General features: G+C 38.2%; 1 protein-coding gene across 5 annotated transcripts in view; it reads left to right on the top strand.

The window, feature by feature from the left end:
- Marchf1 (membrane associated ring-CH-type finger 1) overlaps positions 1 to 26,681 on the top strand; it is a 789,032-nt gene that overhangs the window by 175,069 nt on the left and 587,282 nt on the right. The window lies entirely within an intron of this gene.

Below are 26,681 nucleotides of genomic sequence, written 5' to 3'. Positions count from 1 at the left end.
GGCCTCAACTTGCCTATAAAAAGACACAGACTAGCAGAATGGATACGAAGACAGAACCCTTCCTTCTGCTGTATACAAGAAACACATCTTAACACCAAAGACAGACGTTATCTCAGAATAAAGGGCTGGGAAAAGATCTTCCAATCAAACGGCCCCAAGAAACAAGCGGGCGTAGCAATCCTAATATCTAACAAATTAGACTTCAAATTAAAATCAATCAAAAGAGATGAAGAAGGGCACTTCATATTCATCAAAGGAAAAATACATCAAGACGAAGTCTCGATTTTAAACATTTACGCCCCAAATACAAAGGCACCTACATTGGTGAAAGAAACATTACTAAAGCTCAAAATGCACATAAAATCTCACACACTAATAGTAGGAGACTTCAACATTCCGCTCTCACCTCTAGACAGGACCTGCAGACAGAAACTTAACAAAGAAACAAAAGAATTAATAGAAGTTATGACCCAACTGGGTTTAACAGACATCTATAGAACACTCCACCCAAATACAAAGGGATATACCTTCTTCTCGGCACCACATGGAACCTTCTCTAAAATTGACCACATAATAGGAAACATAGCAAATCTCCACAGATACAAAAAAATTGGAATAACCCCCTGCATCTTATCAGACCACCATGCATTAACATTAGAATTCAACAATAACACAAATCGCAGAAACCCTACAAATTCATGGAGATTGAACAATGCACAATTGCACCATCCCTGGGTAAAGGAACAAATAAAAAAAGAAATTAAAGACTTCCTCGATTTCAATGAGAATGAAGACACAACATACACAAACTTATGGGACACTTTGAAAGCAGTGCTGAGAGGAAAGTTTATAGCACTAAGTGCCCACATGAAAAAACTGGAGAACAGTCATACTAGAGAATTAATAGCACAGCTGAATGTTCTAGAACAAAAAGAAGCAAACTCCCTCAGGAGGAGCAGACTCCAGGAAATAATCAAATTGAGGGCTGAAATCAATCAAGTAGAAACCAGGAAAACACTGAGAAGAGTCAATGAAACAAAGAGTTGGTTCTTTGAGAAAATCAACAAAATAGACAAACCTCTGTCCAAACTAACCAAAAGACAGAGAGAGAGCATGCTAATTAACAAAATGAGGGATGAAAAAGGGGACATAACAACGGACTCTGAGGAAATCAAGAGAATCATCAAGGCATACTTTGAAAATCTGTACTCCACAAAATTTGAAAATTTAAAGGAAATGGACAATTTCCTGGATAGATATCACTTGCCAAAACTAAATCAAGAACAGATAAATAATCTAAACAGACCTATAACCCCTAATGAAATAGAAGCAGTCATCAAAAGTCTCCCAAACAAAAAAAGCCCAGACCCAGATGGCTTCAGTGCAGAATTCTACCAGAAATTCAAAGAAGAGCTCATTCCAATACTCGTCAAAGTATTCCACACTATAGAAGCAGGAGGCTCACTGCCAAACTCTTTCTACGAGGCTACAATTACCTTGATACCCAAGCCACACAAAGACACAACTAAGAAAGAGAACTATAGACCAATTTCCCTCATGAACATTGATGCAAAAATACTCAATAAAATACTCGCAAACCGGATTCAAGAACACATCAGAAAAATCATCCACCATGATCAAGTAGGCTTCATTTCAGGAATGCAGGGATGGTTCAACATTAGAAAATCTATCAATGTAATCCACCATATTAACAAATTGCGAAAGAAAAACCACATGATCTTCTCACTAGACGCTGAAAAAGCCTTTGACAAAATCCAGCACCCCTTCATGATAAAGGTCCTAGAGAGATCAGGGATAACAGGAACGTACCTGAATATAATAAAAGCAATATACAGTAAACCAACAGTTAACATCAAACTAAATGGAGAGAAACTCAAAGCAATTCCTCTAAAATCAGGAACAAGACAAGGCTGTCCACTCTCTCAATATCTCTTCAATATTGTACTTGAAGTTCTAGCTACAGCAATAAGACAACAAAAGGAGATAAAGGGGATACAAATAGGAAAAGAAGAAGTCAAACTTTCACTATTTGCAGATGATATGATAGTTTACATAAGTGACCCAAAAAAACTCCGCAAGGTTACTCCTAGAGCTGATAAACACCTTCAGCAATGTGGCAGGATACAAGGTAAACTCAAAAAAATCAGGGGCCCTATTATATACAGATGATGAAGTGACTGAGAAGGAAATCAGAGAAACATCACCTTTTACAATAGCCAAAAACAGCATCAAATATCTGGGGATAATGTTAACCAAGGAAGTGAAAGACCTGTATATCAAGAACTTTGTGTCTTTGAAGAAAGAAATCAAAGAAGATACCAGAAAATGGAAAGATCTCCCATGCTCTTGGATTGGTAGGAACAACATAATAAAAATGGCAATCTTGCCAAAAGCAGTCTATAGATTCAATGCAATCCCTATCAAAATTCCATCACAATTCTTCAAGGACCTGGAAAGAACATTAATCAACTTTATATGGAAAAACAAAAGGCCCAGGATAGGCAAAACATCCCTATACAATAAAGGAACTTCAGGAGGCATCACCATACCTGACTTCAAGCTCTATTATAGAGCTATAGTCCTGAAAACAGCTTGGTATTGGCACAAAAATAGGCAGGTAGACCAATGGAACCGGATCGAAAGCCCTAATTTTAACCCACACACCTATGAACACCTGATTTTTGACAAAGAAGCTAAAACTGTACAGTGGAAAAAAGAAAGCATCTTCAACAAATGGTGCTGGCATAACTGGGTACTGGTATGCAGAAGACTGCAGATAGATCCATGTTTATCGCCTTGTACAAAACTTAAGTCCAAATGGATCAAAGATCTCAACATACATCCAGTCACACTGAAACTTTTAGAAGAGAAAGTGGGAGATACTCTTCAACGAGTTGGTACAGGAGGCCACTTCCTAAACATAACACCAGTGGCACAGGCACTGAGATCAACAATTAACAAATGGGACCTTCTGAAACTAAAAAGCTTCTGTAAGGCAAAGGACACAGTCAAAAAGACAAAAAGGCAGGCCACAGAATGGGAAAAGATATTCACTAACCCTACATCTGACAGAGGGCTAATCTCCAAAATTTACAAAGAACTCAAGAAACAAGTCTCCAAAACACCAAAGGATCCACTTGAAAGGTGGGGTACAGAGCTAAATAGAGAATTCTCAGTAGAGGAGGCTAAAATGGCCAAGAGACACTTAAGAAAGTGCCCAACATCCTTAGCCATCAGGGAAATGCAAATCAAAACAACTCTGAGATACCATCTTACTCCTGCCAGAATAGCCAGAATAGCTAGAATCAAAAACAACGAAGACAATTTATGCTGGAGAGGATGTGGAGAGAGAGAAACACTCCTCCACTGCTGGTGGGAATGCCGACTCATACAGCCTCTTTGGAAATCAGTATGGAGATTCCTCAGGAAAATGGGAATTAATCTACCACTAGACCCAGCAATTCCACTCTTAGGCATTTATCCAAATGAGGCAGGTTCATACAACAAGGGCATCTGCTCCACTATGTTCATAGCAGCATTATTTGTAATAGCCAGAACCTGGAAGCAACCTAGATGCCCCTCAACTGAAGAGTGGATAGAGAAAATGTGGTACATTTACACAATGGAGTATTACCCAGCAGAAAAAAACAATGGAATCTTGAAATTCTCAGGGAAATGGATAGCACTGGAAGAAACCATCCTGAGTGAGGTAACCCAGTCGCAAAAAGACAAACATGGTATGTACTCACTCATATATGGATTTTATATATGGATCAGGATAGTGCCAGTCTGCACTTCCGCAGATAGAGAGTCTGGGAAACAGGAAAGAACCTAAAAGATATGCATATATGCATAGTACCCAAGAGAAAAGGATGGAGACAAGATCCTCTGAATGGATGGGGAACACGGCGAGGGGTGGGGGGGAGTGGGACCTGGGAAGAATAGAGGGGGTAAAGAGGAAGGGAGTTGGTCATGGGGGAACAGGAAGTTGAGGGGGTGGGGGTAGAATAGGGGGAAGAGGGAATCATAGGATCGAAGACAGATCAGGCACCAGAGTGACCTCTAGTAATCTAAAGGTATAACATCAATTGGCAAGCTAAGCAATAGTGGAGGGACCACCTCGAATGCCCATTCCTGATAATGAACTTGATGTCTATAACCACCTGGGAGCCTTCATCCTGTGACTGATGGAAGCAGAGGCAAACACACAACTAATCACTGAACTGAACCCAAGGAACCCAGTGACAGAGAGAGAGGAGTGATGAGCAAATTGGCAAAGAATGGGCTGGCAAAACCAGCAGAGACAGCTGATCTGAACAGGGGAGAGCTCTTGGACCCCAGACCGACAGTGGGGAGGCCAGCATGGGACTGATCTGGACCCCCCCAAATGTGAGTGTCAGTGAGAAGGCCTGGGCAACCTATGGGGCCCTGAGCCGTGGATCAGTGTCTATCCCTGGTATACAAACTGTCTTCATGCGCCTATAGCACAAAGAGAGATGCTCTCTCAGCCTGGACTCTTAGGGGAGTGCCTTGACCCTACCAAGAGTAAAATGATAGACTCTAGATATCCCCTATGTGGAAGGATTTGGCAATAGGGTGGGAGGGAGGGGGGGGAAGGGGAGTGCGGGAGGAGGGGAGGGAGAGGGAACTGGGATTGACATGTAAGACAAGCTATTTAAAATTAAAATAAAAAATGATAAAAAAAGAAAAAAATAAAGTATGGAGCAACCAAGGTCCTTTCTGCTATATAGCTAGTCAATACTACCTTCATTTATCATAGAAATTTCTGGAAAAATGTTGGGAGATCTCGCGGTACATGAACTACTTAATTTGGCTGTATTTAACCATTTAAGCTTGATTAAATATTTGTAGAATCCTACATATATCACATGTTCAACCGTTAATACATAAGGAAAGACTCCATCCTTTGTTTAAATTATTAGTTTTGTTTGTTTGATCTTTCGTACTCACGCAAGAATCCTGAGATTTACATTTGAAACTGTAGAAATTGCCAGAAGAAACCATTATTTTTAAATGTTTTGTTCAATGTATACACACACAATCATAGAATTGGTTTGAAACCAATCTATTGCATAGTCCTCCCCATAAAATATAAGAATTTAGGGGGCATGTTGTTACTATGTCCATTTAGCATATCAATGTTTGTAGCAGTTAGCCATAGAGCAGTGAGTTCAATCTTGTAGAATAAGCTTTATATCCAATCAGAAAGTAGTTGCTTACTCCAATAATATTCTTAGTTGTTAAATAGTCATGAAAAACATTTAGATGGTTATTGTGGGAGAAATCAAAAGCTAACAAAGAGTGAATCATCTCTTCAAAGAACTTCAAATTTAAATAACTATAATAGTAATTTCCTATTCATAACCAGTAACATTCTCAGGTATATGTATATGTTGGGATGAGTATAAAAATTTATTTTAGAATTTCTGAAATACCAATTTTTAATCTTATTATTTAATATCAAATGGATATAATAAGGCTTTTTACCTTATAAAATCTATTAAATATGTCATAGAACTTGGCCTTAACATTTTTAGATTAGTCTGCTAAATTTTACTGCAGAGTGACAGCTTATAATTAAGAGATGTAGACCAGTATGAAAAGTTAATTAACTGTGAGATTTGATAGACACCAGATAATTAAAAATTAAAATGAAATTAGTTTTGAAAAATTTAAATTACATTTCTTCCATAGACGGATGCTAAGAAATGTGGAAGAGAATGCTTCCAATTGGCTAGATGCATTTGTCCACCATTTTGTTCTCACAGTGTATTCCCAGGGAACCCACAATATGCTTCCCACCTGCAGGGCCCTTAATCTGTTTCTGGAAGTCATTTTTAGAAATTAGGATACTGCTGTGGCATTAAAATTTAATACTTCATGGGCTCTACAGGAAGAGATTTTTTTTAAAAAATCCACACAATGGAAACTGAATTTTTTGTTGCCATTTTTTCTACTTAGAGAAGGAGTGCATGTTTTAGTAGTGAGCAATTTAATTAATGACTCAATGTTTGAGAGGTTTTCTATTTCATTGTGCCTCCATTTTTTTCCTTAGTTGGTGATTCTGACTTGTTTCTTCCATCTTTCAGAAAGCAAACTTATCCTAGAAATCACCACATTTTTGTTAGTGTGTGTGAGAGAGAGAGACAGAGAGAAAACATGTATGTTCACAAGGAAGTGGCCTATAAATATGTGTGAGTGTGTATGCTCATATGTGTGTGTGCTTGTGGGAATACAAGTTGACACGGATAATCCTCCTTAATTATTCTCCACTTATGTTTTTTGAGGCAGAGTCTGTGGCTGACCATAGAGCTTACTGGTTCTCACCAGTGTAGCTTTCTTCAGGGATCTGGTTACAGGGTACTGCCATGCCTGTCTGGTTTTTATGTTGGTCCTGGAGGTATTAACTGTGGTTCTCATGCTTCCATGTGAATCTCTTTTTTCTCTGAGGCACGTTCCAGGCTCTCACTCATGTATTTAAATAGATATTGTCCTGATACAAGGAAACAGCCTTAGACCATCAATATCACTACCCTAGGAAATCATCAAATAATTTGAGGCTCTTGAATAAGAGCATGGCTAGGATATAGATGTCTCTCGATGTTTTACATCACTTCATGCGTTAGAAACTTGGTCAGTTTGATGGTATAGAGATGTTATAAGACATTTTAGTAGAATACAGCAGAATATAATCAGGCTAATTGTGGCCATGCTTTTGTAATGAACAATGGAAGCCTGGTCATTCGCTGACCTGCATGAGAGGTGATCTCTTTTTCACACATATGCTCTCATCATTGCTATCCACCATAAGCTGAGTCAGGCAAGGAGATTCTTTGTCAAGACATAAAAGTCTTTGGACCTTCAATCTCCAAAACTGTAAGCTAAATGAGCCTCTTCATAAAGTTGGGCTGACTCATTTATTTTGTTAGAGAAATGGAGTCATATAAGCATATTGTGTTCCAGAAACAGTGATTTTAATTTTTTTACCATGTCCTTGGGAGATTATCTAACAAATACTACACTACTGATCTAAATTTTATAGACTTCTTCTGTAGGATTATACAAAGCTTTATGATATATGATATGATATGACATGATATTCTGTGACAAGTATTATTCTAGAATTGGAGGTAACATATGAGCAGGCAAAGTACTGATGTGTAAAACTCACCCAATAGACCCAACACATAGGTGGCCAGGAGACACTAGATAAAAGACTTATTCTCACCATGCTGAACAAGTAGAAATGTGTCCTTCTATCACTTTCAGAAATTCAAAATCTGTTCAGAGCTTTTCATAAATAATATTTGTTCCAAAATGTGTCTAGCAAGAAATAAAGAATTTTGGCATTGCAGCTTCATGTCCTTGGTGGGGATTAATGAATGTGTGAAGCAATGCCTTGGGGAGAAGAGGAGCTCTTAACATGACTATGCTTGAATCCTCCTCAAAAATGTTCACAAAATAACTGAACTTTGTCTTATTATTGTTTATAATGCTTCTCAGGAGTAAAAACAGTCCATTATTACAACAGAAATATCATAGATGCCCCAAAACTAATGGGTTCTTAGCCTCTTTGTCGAATTTCAGGGTTCCTACAGGTAACTGATCTGTGAAATATTTGCCCACAGAATTTAATTAATATCTGTTTAATGACACAAACAATTAGGCCGCATATATCTAACTCTTACTGCTGACATTGATTATATCAGTGATGACCTCTATTGTGAGTGTTTATGCCAGTGGTAATTGTATCATATTTGTTTTGATGCAAAACTTAATCACTAAGCTTGTTGCTTTAATTTCCTCTAAGCTTAAATAAGTGAGTAGTAAATGCTATGATAAAAACAAAACAAGGAAGAAGAAAAGACAGTATTTTAAATGACTAGTAGATACTATAGTAAAAACAAAAGAGAATAGAGTATTTTAAAGTATGGTTCATGAACTACTATTTGCAGGTTTTTTGCCTTAGAAAAACAAAAGGAAGAAACACGTTAGCATAATTATTAATTTATATCTTAAGATAACCCCATAAAAGTTGTTATTATTAGCAATTTTGTTCTTAATCATTAGTAATATACATCAATGTCAATTCTATCCATAGAATATTCTTAATAATGCAGGGCTTTTCTAGACAGTTTTCTTGCTATTGTTTTCTTTTAATTTGCATTTATTGAAATTTTAATTTTTACTGTTAGATTGTGTTCTACTAACACTTCTTTCAGACAAAGATTCTAAAAATAATATCTATAACAGAGTGATTATAAGAACAGCAACAGAATAAATGAATAATTAATATTGACTCTGAACAGGAGTTGAGTAGAAAAACTGCACGTGAATATAGGTACACCAGCCACTGAGTTCATAGTGATTTCAGGGAAATCCACTTAAAACTGGAGCAAATAGCAAGGATGTTAACACATATCTACAGATATGTGTCAGATATCTCAGATATTTGATTCAAACAAGAAAACTGCGAATTTGGCACCATCCTGGGCAACTTAGTAAAACCCTATCTTTAAACCAAAACCAAAACAGACAAACAAAAAACTGATGAATAGGAGATACAATAATGGCCATTAGAAAGCTGGACTACACAGACTTTTGACAATCTATTTCCTCAAAGGACTAGCTTAAGTCTCAGTACAAAGTTAACCAAGCAGAGATTTCATAGCAGGCACAGAATCATTTTATCAATACTGACTTGATTAGTTCTGATTGGATGTCAAAAACTTTAGAGTCATTATTCAAAAGTAGGTTTTCCAAGGAAAAGGGAAGATTAAACAACACATTTTCAAAGACTTTGTAGAAACAAACTCAGAGATAATTATATTCTATTGCTCTTTGAGTAATAGGATACGTTGTTGACAACATTCCTTTGTTAAATGACAATGCTTAATGCCACACTTAATGGCATACATTATGAGAAAGCAATTACTTTTTGAAGATGTACTCAAACAGATATTTAATTTTATAGTTGGATTAATCAATTACTGCACTGAGCATGAGTCAACTCTTGGCAAATGTGCAAACAGTGTGAGGAAAATCATACATAGGCAGTGCAGCTTTAAAAGAAACATGTTCACATGAGTTAAAGCTTACACTGAATTTTCATCTCTACTCTTGACCCAGATTGTGTAGTCAATTGGAAGGAAATGGTGGAATGTACACTTGTACTCAAGATCAAGGACTTACATACCTCTGCTGATCTGTGTTCAGTCCACCGATCAATTCAAAAAATGGTAGACATGTACTGATCAGCAAGATTGAATAAAAGTACATGTTACTAATTTTTTTAAACATGGAAGTTCTGGGCTGGGGAGGAAACCCTGTAGGTGAAGGTGCTTGCAACTAAGCTTGATGACCTGAACTCAACCCCTGGGACCCACGTGGTAGAAAGAAAGAACTAAATCTGGCAAATGTCTTCTGTCCTCTGCATGCATGCTACTGTACACACACACACACAAACACACACACACACACACACACACAAATAAATGGTGTAAAATTATTGAGTTCTGTGATTTCAAGGGGTGTAGATTAGAAGCTGTCCCAGTAATGTATCTTCTACCCTTAAAAGCTGTGACATTTTGGGATCAGTCAGAACTCTTTGTCATTATGCAGTTGGGACACCACGATTTCATATGAAGCTCAAGAGTCATAAACCTGTAACTCCCCCAAAATGTCCCTAAAATCATTCCTTTCAGAAAGAAGGTCTTATATCCTCTTGGGACAGAGTGTAAAATCTGCAACCAGACATGCTAAAGGCCAAGAGAAATAATCCTCCAGGATGAAGGGAGTAAAGAATGAACATTGGGCTTCCATGTTCTTTCTTTTGAAATAAAGTCTCCTTGTGTGACTTTTCTATGCTTGAGCCTTGTAGATGGAGGTTCTGCCTTGCCTGGTCCTGTAGCTGTTTGCCTCAAATAAACACACAGAAGTTTATATTAAGTATAAGCTGCTTGGCTGATGGCTTAGGCATCTTACTTGCTAGCTCTCTTAATTATTAACCGTAAGTATTAATCTATGTATTTTTACATGGCCTTATCTTATCTGAGGGTGCCCAGCATCCTATCTTCTGGATAGCTACATGGCATCTCCCCATGGCTCCTCTCCCCATCCTCTCTCTAGAATTCTCCTCATCTTGTAGCCCTGCCTATACTTCCTGCCTGGCTACTGGCCAATCAGCATTTATTAAACCAATAAGAGAAATATATATTCACAGCATACAGAAGGACCTCCCTCATCGGATCTCCCTTAGTTTTATGTCTGAAGGAGTCCTGGCAATAGTGAGAGAAATTACAAAAAAATAATAGTAACCTTCAGGATCCTTGAAGTGCAGCTAAATCTGAATGTTCTGAAGGACTCCCGTGTCTCAGAAACCACCCTCAATTGCATAGATCTCCCAATTTGTGGAAGTGAAGCCTGGAAATGATATAAGAAATGAATGATAGACAAAGCAATAAATAAAATGTCTATTGTTTTTAATTTAATTTAATTTTTTCATAAATTTTAAAATTCATTTCATTCTTTTAGATTATAGTCTAAATTACACATTTCCCCTTCCCTTTCCTTTCTCCAAACCCTTCCATGTAACTTACCCCTTGTTCTCTTTCAAATTCATGGCCTTTTTCTTTAATTATTGTATATATAGGTATACATTATATATATATGTGTGTGTGTAATTATATAAATATATGTATACATTACATATATGTAAATATATAAGTACAACCTGCTCTGTATGTATACTGTTACTTGCATTGCATAATGCCTATTGATATAGGAAGCATTCCCAGCTGTAACTGGGACATTGCCTAACATTGTACTGATTTCCTTTTTTCTGCTTACAGTTTGGTTATGCATTGATTAAATGCTTACAGAGGTACAAGTGGTCACAGTATTGATGCTTCTGGGAGAGCTTTCAGTGAGGAGGTGCGGAACTTAGAAAAAAAAGCAGCTTGTCAGCAAAGCAGGGAGCCTGAGTTCAATTGTCCTTCCTGTCTGGTCCTCTTGGAAGTGTGAAAAAGACCAGAAAAATCCTAGTGTATAAAACGAATGTTGTGAGAGAAAGGAAGAAGAAAGAGGAAGAGGGAGGTAGAGACGGAGAAGGAAAGAAAGAGGGAGATGAAGGGAGGGAAGGAGAGAAGGAGGGAGAGAAAGAAAGAATGTGAATGAGTTCTTATGATGCTTGTCAGGAACCCAGTGTGTCCCCTGAGACACTCAGAGAGAAAGGCGCTTCATATACCACCTGAAATAGGGAAAATGTCTATTATCTCAGCAGAGAACCAAATGTGAATCCCCCTCTAGGGCAGCTTTGCGATATCTTTCATCAAAGCCATGAAGTGAATGCCCTTCATACAGATGTGCTATGGTTGCAGACCCATGAAGAACATTTGTGGGCAGCCAATGCTTGTAAGGTTCACAGATGCTAAGAGTGGGTAAAATCAAAAGGCAAAATGTGTTTGTACTCAACAATGGCTTATTCCATAACAGAACATGATTTGCTACCATCTCTAGCTTTTAATAACAATCACATACATAGTTAGATATATAGATATAGATAGATAGATAGATAGATAGATAGATAGATAGATAGATAGATAGATAAAACGTAGAACTGGCTTTTTGGCACCTGTAGACATTTCTGAATAGGTTGTCTTTGGATATACTGCTCCTTAGAATTGAGAGCTTGTCCTGTATATAGGTATCATAGTTGAGAGTATCTCTTGGGTTGAATGACTTTTCCTGGGGAGACATGAACCAAAAATATATTGATCTCATATAGGCTATTAATAACCAGTGGAGAATCAATGAATTTATCCCATTTTCTTATATGAGGATGAGAAAGAAGCTACTTACAGGAACATAGGCTGTTGAAGGGCCCTGCCCACATCCCATATCTCTCTCTCTCTCTCTCTCTCTCTCTCTCTCTCTCTCTCTCTCTCTCTCTCTCTCTCTCTCTCTCTCTCTCCCTTTTTCTCATTGTCTGTCTACTTTTCTGCCTGTCTCTTTATCATTCCCACCTCTGTCTCTCTTTTCTCTTCTGCTGCTCCTGTCCCCAGAGGCTGGTTTCCCCCTCCCCTCCATCCTTTTCCCATTCACTGTCCCTTAAAAATACAAACCTCCATGTGAGCTCTGTCACATGGTGTCTTTCTCTCTTGAAGCACTTTTTAAATTAAAACATCAGCCCTATGAGTCTTGTAACTTTCTGAGTCTTGTAGATTTCTCAAACTCTGAGTTTTATGAACTTCCTTCTTCTCTCCAAAAGGAAATGTTTTAATTCTGAGGTAGAAGATATACAATAACCTATGTTATAATTAAATTATCACGGTGCTGGAGTAATATCTTAATGGTTAAGAATACTTGTTCTTCAGAGGACCCAAGTTCAGATCCCAGCCCCCATGTCTGACAGCTCACCACTGCCTGTAACTCCAGCACTAGGAAAAACCTGTTCTGACTTTCACGATTATCTCCACATGTATAGCATATGCTCCCACAGACACAGAGATACTCACATGTAAAAAAATTGCAGTATTTATTTTTTTTAATTTTTATTTAATTTAAATTAGAAACAAGTTTGCTTCACATGTCAATCCAGCTCCCTCTCCCTCCTGTCCTCTCCTGTCACTCTTCAACCTTCCCCAACCCCTCCTCCAATCCCCACTCCACTCTCCAAGGAGGATGATGCCCTTCACAGAGGATCTCTAAAGTCTGTCATATGATCTGGGGCAGGGCCTAGGCCCTCCCCCATGTGTCCAGGTAGAGATAGCATCCCTCCACGTGGAATGGGCTCCCACAGGGCTAAATGCTGATATATTGCCTGAGGCCCCAAAGGATGCTGAGGCCTCCTCACTGACACCCATGTTCAGGGGGTCTAGATCAGTCCCATGCTGGCCTCTCAGCTATCAGTGTGGGGTATATGAGCTCCCCATTGTTGAGGTTAGGTGTTTCTGTAGGCTTCACCCTCTAAGTCATAACCCCTTAGCTCATCACTCATCCCTCTCTGCAACTTGTTTCCAGAAGTTCAGTTCAGTGTTTAGCTGTGGGAGTCTGCCTCTCCTTCCTTCAGCCACTGGATGAAGGCTCTAGGATGGCATACAAGGAAGTCATCAATCACATTATCAGGGAAGGGCATTTAAGGTAGCCTCTCCAGTATTGTTTAGGTTTCCAGCTGGTGTCATCCTTATAGGTCTCTGAACATGTCTCTAGTGCCAGATCTCTCTTCAAACCTATAATGGCTCCTTCCATTATGGTGTCTCTCATCCTTCTCTCCTCTATTCTTGCCCCTACTCAATAATCCTACTCCCCCATGTCCTCCTCTCCCCTCCTCTTCACCCCCTCTCTTTCTCCCAGCTTCCTCCCACCTCCCTCAAGCTCCCATCCTCTCAAAAGACTCTGTCCGAGTCCCCTTCTCTGGGTATCCATGAATATCTCTCTTAGGGTCCTCTTTGTTTCCCAGACTCTCTCGCTAGCAATCCCTGTTTCAAGCCTACAATCCATATATGAGTGGGTACATGTCTTTTTGTGACTGGGTTACCTCATTCGGGATGGTTTCTTCTAGTGCCATCCATTTGCCTACAAATTTCAAGATTCTATTTTTTTTTTCGTTGAGTAGAACTCCATTGTGTAAGTGTACCACATTTTCTCTATCCACTCTTCAATTGTGGGGCATCTAGGGTGCTTCCAGGATCTGGCTATTACAAATAATGCTGCTATGAGCATACTGGAACAGACTTCCTGTATGAATGGGCATCATTTAAGCATATGCCTAAGAGTGGAATTGCTGGGTCTTGTGGTAGACTTTGAGTCCCATTTTCCAGAGGAATCTCCATATTGATTTCCAAAGTGGCTGTACAAGTTGGCACTCCCACCAGCAATGGAAGAGTGTTCCCCTTCCCCCACATCCTCTCTAGCATAAAAGTCCTTGGGGTTTTTTATTTTAGCCATTCTGACAGGAGTAACTTGATATCTCAGAGTTATTTTGATTTGAATTTCCCTAATGACTAAGGGTGTTGAGCACTTTCTTAAGTGTTTCTCAGCAATTTTAGACTCCTCCAAAGAGAATTCTCTATTTGGTTCAGTCCCCCAATTTTTAATTGGATCCTTTGGTGTTTTTGAGACTTGCTTCTTGAGTTCTTTGCAAATATTAGAGATCAGCCCTCTGTCAGATGTGGAGTTAGTGAATATCTTTTCCCAATCTGTGGGTTGCCTTTTCGTCTTGCTGACTGTGTCCTTTGCCTTACAGAAGCTTCTCAGTTTCAGGAGGTCCCATTTATGAATTGTCCATCTCAGTATTTGTGCTATTGGTGTTATGTTCAGGAAGCAGTCTCCTGAACCAATTCCTTCAAGAGTACCTCCAACATTCTCTTCAAAGTGGTTCAGTGTGGCTGGATTTATGTTGAGGTCTTTGATCCATTTGGACTTAAGTTTTGTGCATGGCTATAGACATGGACCTATCTGCAGTTTCTACATGCCAATATCCAGTTATGCCAGCACCATTTGTTGGAGATACTATCTTTTCCATTGTATATTTTAGCTTCTTTGTCAAAAATCAGCTGTTCATAGGCTTGTGGATTAATCACAGGGTGCTCAATTTGATTCCACTGGTCTACCTGTCTATTTTTGTGCCAATACCAAGCTGTTTTCAGAACTATAGCTCTATAATACAGCTTGAAGTCAGGGATGGTGAAATCATCAACACTTCACAATAGGTGATATTTTTAAATAAATACTTCTGAGATTTAATTGAGGTAAAAACAATCTAAGAACTCTTAATAACTAAGCATTGTCCTTGGCTTTTTATTCACATGAACTCCAAAACTAAGGTCATATAAAAGTCTGAGCTGAGCAAATATTAGCTTTTTTTCTTGAAGTAAAGAATTTTGCATCCCGTCACACTGCTTATTTCCTTTTAAGACGGCCAGCGGGTAGTGGATGACACAGAGACTCGTACCTGTTTAAAGTGCTGTGAATTAGTAACTGAGTGGTCAGCCATAGACAGGACATATATAATTCACCCCTTCCCAAGACTTAGAGAACTTCATAGGAGTGGGAGCAGAATGTAAGAGCTAGAGAATGGAGAGGAATGCTATGAAGTGGTACCCTCTGGAGCTGACATCACTGTCTCCCTGAACTTGCAGCAACTGTGGTTATTTATACAAGACCTGAACAAGAGCAAGCCTGTTAAAAATTTCAGCATGAAATGAGGGTGGGGGGGGGAATTGAAAGGCTCCACACTTAACTGAGGAAGTTTTAGCAATTGGTGCTGCTTAGGAGAGAGAATCATTTGTCCTTGAGGTGTGACCACTGGCAAGTTCCTCATACACTGATGTCTAAACCCCTAGACTTGCACATATGAGCAGCACTAGGTTGACTCACTGGATTATTTTTAAAAAGAATAGAAGACTTGACACAGAAAGGGGGATACATTGGAGAAAGATGCAGGGTAGGTAGAGGAAGGTAGTAGGGGTATATATGATTAATATATAATGCATATGTATATCTATTAAAGATTTGAATAATTAAAAAAGGAAGAAGGAGACAATAAGATGTGATATCCATAGAGTACAAGTGCACATTGCTCCTTGGATGAAATTTGGCAGGAGGATGGACTGAGAGAAATTATCTGTCCCAGAAAATCATATTTCTATACTACCTAGGGAGTGTCACATAGGGGGGTGACACAAGTTCTTTAAAATAACAGGTATTTTTTAAGGGTAAAGACAAATAGCAATTGAATGATGAACAGAGGTGACTCTTCTTTGAAAAGATTTTAAACGTAGGCTCAATGCCTTAATCACCTTGGAAATTGCAAAGCTGCACAATAACAGCAGGATAAAATCACATGTCATTGGGGTGGTCATGCAGTAGCCTAGACCTTGCACTCTAACTCAGCCCCTGAGCATGCTTCCCAGTAATACAGTTCTCCTGGTTCTGAGCAACTGATAAGATTTCCAAGATGAAGAATAATCCATTTCCTGAATGGGACCTTCTCAGAGACCTCTAAGGTCCATGCTGCCTTTGGGAGCCACACTGGTGTCTATGGTTTGCTGTCCCAGGCCATGTTGAAGCCAGAGGTTCATATGGATGTCTATGGTCCTACAGAATCCATGTTGATGCCCCTAGTCTGAGTTATCACCCAATGTCATACAGATAGATATGGTCTGGGCCACGGTGCGAAGCCATGCTGATATCCCTGGGATATGATTCCTCCAGGGCACCATGTTGATGTGAGTGACCTGTGCTGCCATGTGAGGCCATGGCTATGTCTATGTTCATGCTTCTTGCTAAGGGCCATGTCTAAACCCATAGCCCTACCACAGTTGTGATCTATGTTGATATCTGTGGTCTGTACTACCACCATAGGCCATGTGGATGCCTACAGCCTGTGCTGCTTCTAGAGGCTATGATGGTGTTTGTGGCCCATACAGTGGCAGAGGGCTGTGTTGATGTCCATGGTCTATTGCCACTGGAAACCATACTGATGTCAGTGGCACGTGCTGACACCTGAGACCATGTAGATGTCTGTAGCCCGTGTTGTTGCCAGAAACCATGTGTAGTATGTTCCCAGTGACTTCAAAGAGCAAGGAAGCTACTTTTACCATGGTATTGATGACTGCAGGCTCACAGCCAAGAAAGGAGGACAGAGAAGGCTTCTGTGACAACCCCTACTTCACCCCTCAAAAAACTAGCAGCTTATACATAAAATCATCAAGGAGAATTCTTAAGAATTGTGATATGGATGCTGAAGCATTGCTCTCCACAACTGATGGCCTCTGGCTGGGATGTGGATACAGGACAACTCAGTTTTATTTACAGGGTTGGCCACTAGGAGTTGGAACATTCTACAGTGAGTATATGGGCAACACCAGTGGAATTGTTTTTTTTTCAGGAAAGACCCCAAAGGTGACAACAGGGGTGGGGAGGAAGAGGGCAGAAGACTGAGAAGTGAGTGTGCTTTGGTTTCATGATGTGAAATTCCCAAATAAAAATTAAAAATATTATGAAAAACCATAATTAGAGGTAACAGTTAGCTAAAGGGAAGCCTCATAAAACTAGATAGCTGCATAGAAATTTAGTTATTGACCTGAAGAAGTTTTTGTGACCAGTTAGCAATATTCTTTACAGCATACAAGGGACTGAAGTGTTTGCTTCCTCACAATAAGTGACACATTTATTAAATCATCTAGATATGCTTGCATCTCAGCAAGGAAGAGCCTCTTATTTTTTAATCTCTGTAGAGTTTGCAAGGAAGATTTGTGCCATTAGTTCTTCTTATGGACTTAGTCTAGAATGTGAAAACAAATCAAAAAGTTTAATTGCTGAAATATTTTACTTTCCAACAGTTCTTATAGCTCTAAGTATTTCATGTTGCTTTGAAGCATACGTGCCTAATGAAATCTACTGTGCTAGTTTATCAGGGACTATTAGGGAAGATGTCCCTGCTGTATACAGAATTTTAGACTGTGGAGTTTTGGGATGAATTTGTTTAATGATGGTATTAGATAAAAATGAAATATTTTTGTCATTTAAATAAAAGCTAAGTTCAAACAAAAATTCCCTCATATACATTAGGTGGGCTGATGTGTTTAGTGTTAAACAGTGGCTTGAGGATCTTGACCAAAGGTCTTGTTCTATAGCATAAAGCAAGTCTAAGCAGGAATAAAAAAATTATGATGGTTGATCTGGTATATTTACCATGCTTTTTTTTTCTTTTAAAACTAAGAAGTATGCTTATTCATCAACAATGTTATGGGAGTTTTATTGTAGAAGTATCAACTGGAGCTGGGCACCCTACTCTTACCTGTTCTCTTCATTTGGGCCAGTTGTGACTTTCTGTAATAGTCTCCACTTCAAAACAGATTTTTTGATGAAGGTGATAGCTACACTTATCTCTGAGTGTAAGTATTTAGAATGCAATTAGAAATTTTAATTCTTTGGGAAAGTATCAGCAGCTGTTTATCTTCTAAGGTCCGTGGTCTTTTCATGTCATGAGTAGTGGGTTATGATGCAGTACCAGACATGAGTTCTGCCCTATTTAGAGACCCTCATGTCCAGTTAGATTGGTGTTGGTAACCCCCAGAATGTAAGCACTAGGATTACACCTTTTGAGGTGTTATGCTCTTCTGATCACTGTTGTCTCTAGGCATTACAGCTAGGTAGGACTGTTGAGTGCTTTCCTTCCTTGACAGTTTGTACAGATCTTTCAAGCACAATGAGATAATACTCAGGGAGGAGATTTCTAGGTCAATTCTAAGTAGTTGCACATTCTTAACCCTCATTATGGATCTCTAAATAGAGTCCTTGAATAATCTATGATGATAAAATATTTTTAAATGTTTAGCTTTATATTGTTTAATACCAATGTATTATGCATATTTGTGTGTCTATTATGTAGAGGCCTTGAAATCCATGTCAGGGATCTTCAGTTGCTTTCCACCTCATTTTAAAACACAGAGTCCATCACGATTTGGCATTTTCCAAGGATCCTGTCTCTGCTTTCCAAAGGCATACAGGTGCATGCCTTCATGCCTAACTTTTACCTGAATGCTGGCAATTGAACTCAGGTCATGCTATTACAATGAATACTCCTGAGCACTTTATGGGCAAGTTACCTCCTTAGAAGAATGCTAACATTTTGTTATGTTTTTCTTAATTTGTGGATAGGATCTTCCTATGCAATATACACTAGCTTCAAAGCATGATCCTTTTGATTCAGACTCCCAAGTTCTGGGATTATAGGTGTGCACACAAACATGCTGGATTTTATTATCATTTTCTGAAAATTATGTTAAGCATCCTTAAGATGAAATTTATTATTCTAACCATTGCAAGTGTATAGTTCAGGGGCTTAACAACATTCATTTTGTGCTGTCTCTATACTCTATCTTTTACCGACATAGAGTTCTGGGTCTACAATGCCCCCTCCTATCATCATAAGTAGTGAATTTCATAAATTAAAGGTGTTATAGTCATAACCTATTAAATGTCACTATTTAACAATGCAGGGTATGGTAGAGTATTTGAGGCTTGTTCCCATGAGCCCAAGGCTGATAGAAGTTACATCTAGATAAACCAGTTCACAATCTGCACTTTTTATTTGTTGATTTTACAGAAACACTCTATGCAAGTTTTTATATTAGTATCTTTTTCACAATCATGAAGAACCTTGGGATAAGGTGGTATGGTAGCTAGACAAGATCAAGGGGACAGGCTGAGGACAGTCAGCTCTCTCCTGAATGACCCAAGTGTTCTACTCAGCTTACATTTCACAAAAAGTTAGTGGTTGACTATGCCCTTGTTTAAAGACAATTCTATATATGGCATTATTACCCACCTATTCCTTTAGATGGAACCACTTTCTTTTAGTAAGTGAAGGAATATTCTGGTAGCTCTTTGACATAAGTAAAACTCTTCTTAATCATATCAGAATGTTTGCTTCTTAGTTAAGATATACACAATATTGTATGTAACAAAAGATATGGAATTTCTGCTCAGAAGATTTATTATGTCTTTAATATGAAAAGTATAAGTAGGTTCCCACTTATCAGATGGCAAATATGGAAGAACCACATTAACAAATGTGATAAGACCATACAAACAACATCAACTGTAAACAACAAACCTTACATTTCATAGTTACCACCAGTGGAGTATGGGATGAGCAACAACTTGAGCGTAAAGCCAATGGATGTTGTAGGAATAAATTGTAAATTATAAGTGATTTGCTATAATTTGTCATGCATCAATTTGTTTCTAAAAAACATATTCCATTTTTAGCAAACAAGCTTGATAGTTCGGTGAGTTTTTCATTTGCAGTATTTTCCTATTATAGTTTAAAAAAATCAAGTCTCATGGTTGACTTTTTTTAATTGTTTGAGAATTACATGTGTATAGAACATGTTTTGATCAAATTGAATCCCGATTTCTTCTCTTCCCTCTCTCCTCATCATGGGCTCCCTTTTAAAATCCACAAAGTTCACTTAATGCTTGTGAGTAGGGTCATGCCATCTACTAGAACAATAGCCACTCGGGGGGATAAATTACTAAAGAAAACTGACTTCTTTTTCCCAAAAGCCATAAACTATCAATAGCTTCTTAACTCAGGGTGGGGCTTTGTGAGCTCCTCCTCCATTCATGGTGGGATTTTGACTGGCATGATCCAGTGGGAGTCTTCTGCTTGTACTCATAGTCATTGTGAGTTCATATGTTTAATAGTCCTGTTATGTCTAAAAATCAAGGTTTTGAAGAAGCCACCTATCGCCTCTGCTTCTTGCAATCTGTCTCCCTCTTCCCAACTAGTATGAGTGAGAAAATGGGGTGTGTACTGGGTCTCTGTAGCTTCACTCAAAATGATTATTTGTTTTGTTTTATACACTCATCTGTAAATTTCATATTTCTTTACAGTGAATAATATTGTGCTTGTTATATGTACCAAACTTTCATCCTTTCAACAGTTGGGGGACATCTAGGCTGCTTCTGTTTCCTGGGGACTGTGAATATTGCAATAATGTGCATGGGTAAGTTGTATTTCTGTAGTAGAATATAGAACATTTGAGTTTATGGCCAGGATTATATGTTTGGGTCATACGGTAACTTTCTAGCATTTTGAAGAACCTCCACACTGATTTTCTTTGTACGGTATACTGATTTAACATTCCTATCAGTAGTAAGTATTCCTCTTCCTCCAGTTTAATTCCAGAATTTGTTGTCCTTTTTGCTTTTTTTAGCTATTCTGACTAGGGTGAGATAAAATCTTAAACCAATTTAAATTTGCATTTCCTTACTGCTGAGTATGTTGAACATATTTCAGCCATTTCTTCTACTGAGAATTATTTATTTCCATGCCATACCCCAACAATTTTTATTGAAAATATTATTTTCTCATATAGTATATCCTGATTACAGTTTCCTCTCTCTCTACTTCTCCAAGTTCCTTTCCTCATCTCTCTCCTTCTGAACCTTCTCTCTTTCTGTCTCATTAGAAAAGTCCTCTAAGAGATGACAACAAATCACAGCTAAATAAATTATAAGATAAAACAAAAGAACATCAAGGCAAACCAACAGAAGGCAAAGATACCCAAGAAAAAGCACAAGAATCAGAGACCCACTGGTTCACACACTCTGGAGTCCCATAAAAAACACTAAACTGAAGGCTAGATTATAAATTCAGAAGACCTGGTATGGACCAATGAAGATCCTGAGCTCTTTGAGCTCATACGCACCTGCTTAGTTGATTCAGAGGGCCTTGTTCTCCTAGTGTCCTCCACCTACTCTGCCTCTTACAATCTTTTTGCCTCTACTTCCTTGGACTTCCCTGAGCTCAGAGGAGAGGGATTTGATGGAGACCACCCATTTAGACTCTTTCTCCTTGTAATGAATGGCTGTGTCTTTGCATCTATTCTCATTTGCTGTTGGAGGACAATCCTCTGATGATCATTGGATAAGGCACTTATATATGAATATAGCAGAGTATCATTAGTAGTCTTTTTATTAAGCCAATAGTATTTGGTTTTACCCTATGTCTCTGAACTATCTAGTCTCTGGTTTCTGGTCACCCAAGGAATGTTGGTTGTAAGTTTCATCCCTTGGTGTGGACCTTAAATCAAATCAGATGTTGATTATTCCCACTAACTGTGTGCCACCATTACCCACACACATTTTGCAGGTAGGACAGCAGTTTAGATGAAAGGTTTTCTGGCTAGGTTGGTGTTTATATTTCTTTTTTGAGAGACTGTAAAGTACCTTTCTGTACCAAAGACACTAGAACACAGAGGTGAAGGTTCCATGTAGGTAATACCTTGACCTCTCCATGATCAATGTGCTGTGTAGGTATTGTCTTCAGCAATGGATTTTTGCTGTAAGCTTGTGGATAACAACATATCATTTTGCCACACACACACTTTTCCTTAAAATTGGGTTTATTGTTTTCTGAACCTTATCCATCAAAAATTTCATTATACTTAATTTAAATCAAGGTTCTGATTGGATCCCTTCTCTTCTATATATATCCTGACAGCAATTATCTTTGTTTGCATCCTAGTCAGTGATCTGTCTTTCAACACTATGGCTGAGTCTACAATATTTCTGACTCCAAAAGCAAAAGAAAATATACTGGTGAAAATTTGGTAATAAAAATGCTGGATATGTTTTTAAAAAAACTTGTGAATAAATTACAGAAGGTTTGTAATCAATTCAAAAGTTTCAAATAAAAGACTGGTGATTTGATTAAGTAAAAATTAGATATTTCAATACAATAAACAAAGTGAAAATGCATTTGGGAAGCCAAAGGAATTTTTTTATTTTTACTCTAAGTGCAAAAGACTATAATGAATAGAAAAATTCAGTGGATCAAAGAGTAAATAGTTTTCCAATTCCACATTTTTAAACACAGTATTGACAAAGTTCTAAGAAAAATAACATTCGCTCGTGGCAAGTGTGGTAGTTTTTTAAAAAATGAGCCTCAAAGGGAGTGACACTACTAGGATGTGTGGCTTTGTTGGAGTACGTAAGGCCTTGTTAGATGAAGTGTGTCACTGTGTGGGGGGGTGTGCTTTGAGGTCTCTTTTCTTCAAGTTTTGCTCAGTGTGACACTCAGTTTAACTTTCTGTTCCCTACTTGCAAGATGTATGACTCTTAGCTCCAGCACCATGTCTGCCTGCATGCCACCATGCTTCCCACCATGATGACAATAGATTGAGCCTCTGAACTTTAAGCAAGTCATGCCAATTAAATATTTTCCCTGTAAGAGTTCCATGGTCATATTATCTTTTCACATAAAAATATAACCAAGACAGAATTTGGAACCAGGGAGTGGTGCATTGCTGTGATAGGACTGACCATGATATTGTTTAGAGTAATATGGACTTTGTAAAGCAGTGGAATGCTTTAAACACTTCTTACTGGGCCATACAAGTGGGAGAATAGAAGACAGGGATGCTGAGTGTGATTTGATGAACTGTCAGGGGCTGGATCAAGAGGTTTCAGAGGAGAAGAATTTTATTATATTGCCTAGAAATTATTCTTGTGATATTTAGGTGAAGAAAGCGGTTGTCTTTTGCCCTTGTCTGAAGAGTCTGCCTGAGGCTAAGGTGAACAGCTTTGGATTAATTCCATTGGCAGGAGAAGTCTCAAAGTGTAGACTCTATACTATGGTTTTTAGCGGTAACGCTAATGAATATTTATCTTGAAAGGGACCAAACTAAGCAGGGTAATTACAAAATGTCAATTTTAGGAATCAAAGAGCACCAGAAAGTGGAATGTAGCTAAATCCTCTGTTCAAGGAGATAAATGGATTAAGAAATTGAATAAAGGGAGGGGTGACCTCAGGGCAAAATTCTACCGAGCTATATTTCCAACTTGGAAAAGGGAACTAAAGAAAAGTTTAGAGCCTGGTGTGGTTAGACACACCTTTGATTACAGCACTTGGAAAGCAGAGACTGGAAGATCTCTGAGTTTGAGGCCAGCCTGGTTTAACTTATGAGTGAGTGCATACAGTGTTCATCTGAGTCTGGGTTGCATCACTCAGGATGTTTTTTTTTTTCTAGTTCCATCCATTTGACTGTAAATTTCATGAGGCATTGTTTTCTTCAGCTGAATAATACTGCATTGTATAAATGTACATTTTCTTTGTTTGTTCTTCAGTTGAGGGGTATCTAAATTGTTTCCAGGTTCTGGCTATTACAAATAATGTTGCTATGTACATTGCTGGGCAAGAATCCTTAGGGTATTATTGAGCATCTTTTGGATATATGCTTGAGTGGTATGACTGGGTCTTGAGGTAGATGGATTCCCAGTAACCACCATATTGATTTCCAATGTGATTGTACAAATTTGCACTCCCACCAGCAGTGGAGGAGTGTTCCTCTTTCTCTGCATCCTCTCCAACATAAGCTGTCCTCAGTATTTTTGATCTCAGACATTCTGACAGGTGTAAGATGGTATCTCAAATTCATTTTGATTTGTATTTCAATGATGATTAAGGAAGTTAATTCTTTAAATATCTTTTGGTCATTTGAGAATCTTCTGTTTTGAATTCTTTGCTTAGCTCTGTAACCCATTTTTAAAAATTGGATTATTTGGTACTCTGGTCTCTAGTTTCTTGAGTTCTTTATATATTTTAGAGATCAGCCTTCTGTCAGATGTGGGGTTGGTGAAGATCTTTTCCCATTCTGTAGTCTCTCATTTTGTCTTATTTACCATGTCCTTTTCCTTACAGTAGCTTTTCAGTTTCAGGAGGTCTCATCTATTGATTGTTGCTTTGTGTTATATTGAGGTAACAGTCTCCTGTGTCAATGCATACAATGCTATTTCCCACTTTCTCTTCTCTGTCAGGTTCACTAAAACTGGATTTATGATGAGGTCTTTGATTCACTTGGATTTGAGTTTTGTGCATGGCAATAGATATGGATCTATTTGCATTCTTGTACATGTTGACATCCAACTGTGCCAGCACCATTTGCTGAAGATGTTTTCTTTTATCCATTGTAAAATTTTGGCTACTTAGTCAAAAATCAGATGTTGGTCTTCGATCAATTCCAATGGCTCACATGTCAATTTTTATGCCAATACCAAGCTGTTTTTATTACTATAGCTCTATAATAGAGCTTGAAGTCAGGGATGGTGATATCTTTAGAAATTCTTTTATTGTCCAGGATGTCATTAACTTTTAGAACTATAAATTGATCAATTATTCTGACTGATGGGAATTAAGGAAAGAAAAAATTAAAATTGACAAATGATGTATGTACAAAGTTATTAATTTTCCCATTGTTTCAGGAGCAAAATATTAGAAACAGGCAATTGTTCATAAGTGGTACTCTAGTTAAATTATGGTGTATCCATACAATAAACTCCTATGTTTGTAGATGGAAGAAGCCTTCCTAAATGGAAAGTTTTCTAGGTTTTATTGTCATTCAAACTTGTATGTGCAATGCCATATAGAAATATACGTTTGTATTTAGCTTTCTTGCCTGTCACACCTGGAGGAGAGAACATGAAAAATAATAATATGATGTCCTAGGGAGAACTAAGGGAAATTGGTATGAGATCAAGTATGTGCACTTTTACTTTGGTTCCTGACTTTCTATCATTTATTAACATAATTTTGTTAAAATAAAACAGAGAAACGTAAATGTTAAAATTTCTTTTAAAAACAAAAAGGAGGGACAGTGAATGAAACTGAGACTTGTTTATGCCAGATAGAAGAATACTGAAATTGAGTGGATAATTTTCTTCAGGCTTAAATTTTTCTACTCATAACTGAGAACTTTTGACCTTGATACGTTGGTCATTTCAAAGTCTGACACTTTATCATTTGACTTGAAAGGCTTTATGAATTTTTTGTCCATATGTTTTCTGTCACCATTAGGAATTTCATAAAACAATGAGGCACATATTTTCTTTTATGTTGTTGTAGTATAATATAATAATATAAAAGGTAAAGCAAAAGCTAACACATTGGAATTAGACAAAACAAATAGAAAAGTGCTCAAGGGAAAAGATAGGAGGCAGACTCGCCCATATGCACAGTCAAGAATTCCATTAATAACATTAAACTGGGACACACACACACACATTCACACATGGGCACGGGCACGGGCACGGGCACAGGCACGGGCACAGGCACAGGCACAGGCACAGGTACAGGTACAGGTACAGGTACAGGTATAGGTATAGTAGATAAGGAAAATCCCTGACATGTCATTGTGAAACAAGAAAAAAGAAACTGTAAAGATATTAATATCATTTGCTGTTGACAATACATCTTTCTCTTAAGAGTCATTTGTTTCCCCAGTGACACTCCTTTGGAAGAAACTAAATTTTTATTTGCAAGTTGTTATCAATTGGAGATAGCTTCTGAGTTATGAGTGGGGGCCAGTGTCCCCTTCTCCTTTGAGTTCTAGGACCCCACCTGTCACAGACCTTTGCAGATACTGTGCATGCTGCCTCAGTCCCTGCGACTTCCTATGTGTGTTGCTCATGTTGATCAAGAGTACTGTTTTCTTGGTGTTCTCTGTTCCCTCTGGCTCTTGCACTCTTTTTGCCTCCTCTATCATAGGGTTCCCAGAGCCCTTAAGGAAGGTATTTGATGGAGACATCCCATTTAGGGTGGTGTATTCCAATGTATCTTGCTCTCTACATAATATCTGGTGTGTTCTCTGCATTTTTCCCATCTGCTACAGGAGGAAGCTTCTCTGATGATGGCTGAGCAAGGCCCTGGTCTGTAAGCATAGATGAATGACATTAAGAGTCAAATTATTGCTACATTTTTTTTGTTCATTTGGTGGTTTATTTTTTTGTTTTGTTCAGTAGTATTTGGTTCTCTGCTAGTTCCCTGGGCTGTCTAGTCTCATGTTCTTGGTCACCCAAGTAGTGTTAGATATAGGTTTCATCTCTAAGTCAAATCAGGTATTTGTTGGTTATTCCCATGAGTTTTGTTATACCATTGTACTAACATATGTTACAGTAGGACACCATTGTAGATTAGAGTTTGTGACTGGGTTGGTGCTAAGGTTTCTTTTTGATAGAAAGTAGAATGAATTTTTGTACAAAGACAGTACCACATGGATGTGAAGGAGCTATGTAGACACCAACTCGACCTCTTCATGTTGAGTGAGTTGTGTAGGTAATTTGCATTT

The sequence above is a fragment of the Mesocricetus auratus genome, unplaced genomic scaffold (genome assembly GCF_017639785.1).
Source record: "Mesocricetus auratus isolate SY011 unplaced genomic scaffold, BCM_Maur_2.0 Super-Scaffold_6731, whole genome shotgun sequence".
In the NCBI taxonomy this organism is placed as follows: domain Eukaryota; kingdom Metazoa; phylum Chordata; class Mammalia; order Rodentia; family Cricetidae; genus Mesocricetus; species Mesocricetus auratus.
This window is presented reverse-complemented; position numbering and strand designations above follow the sequence as displayed.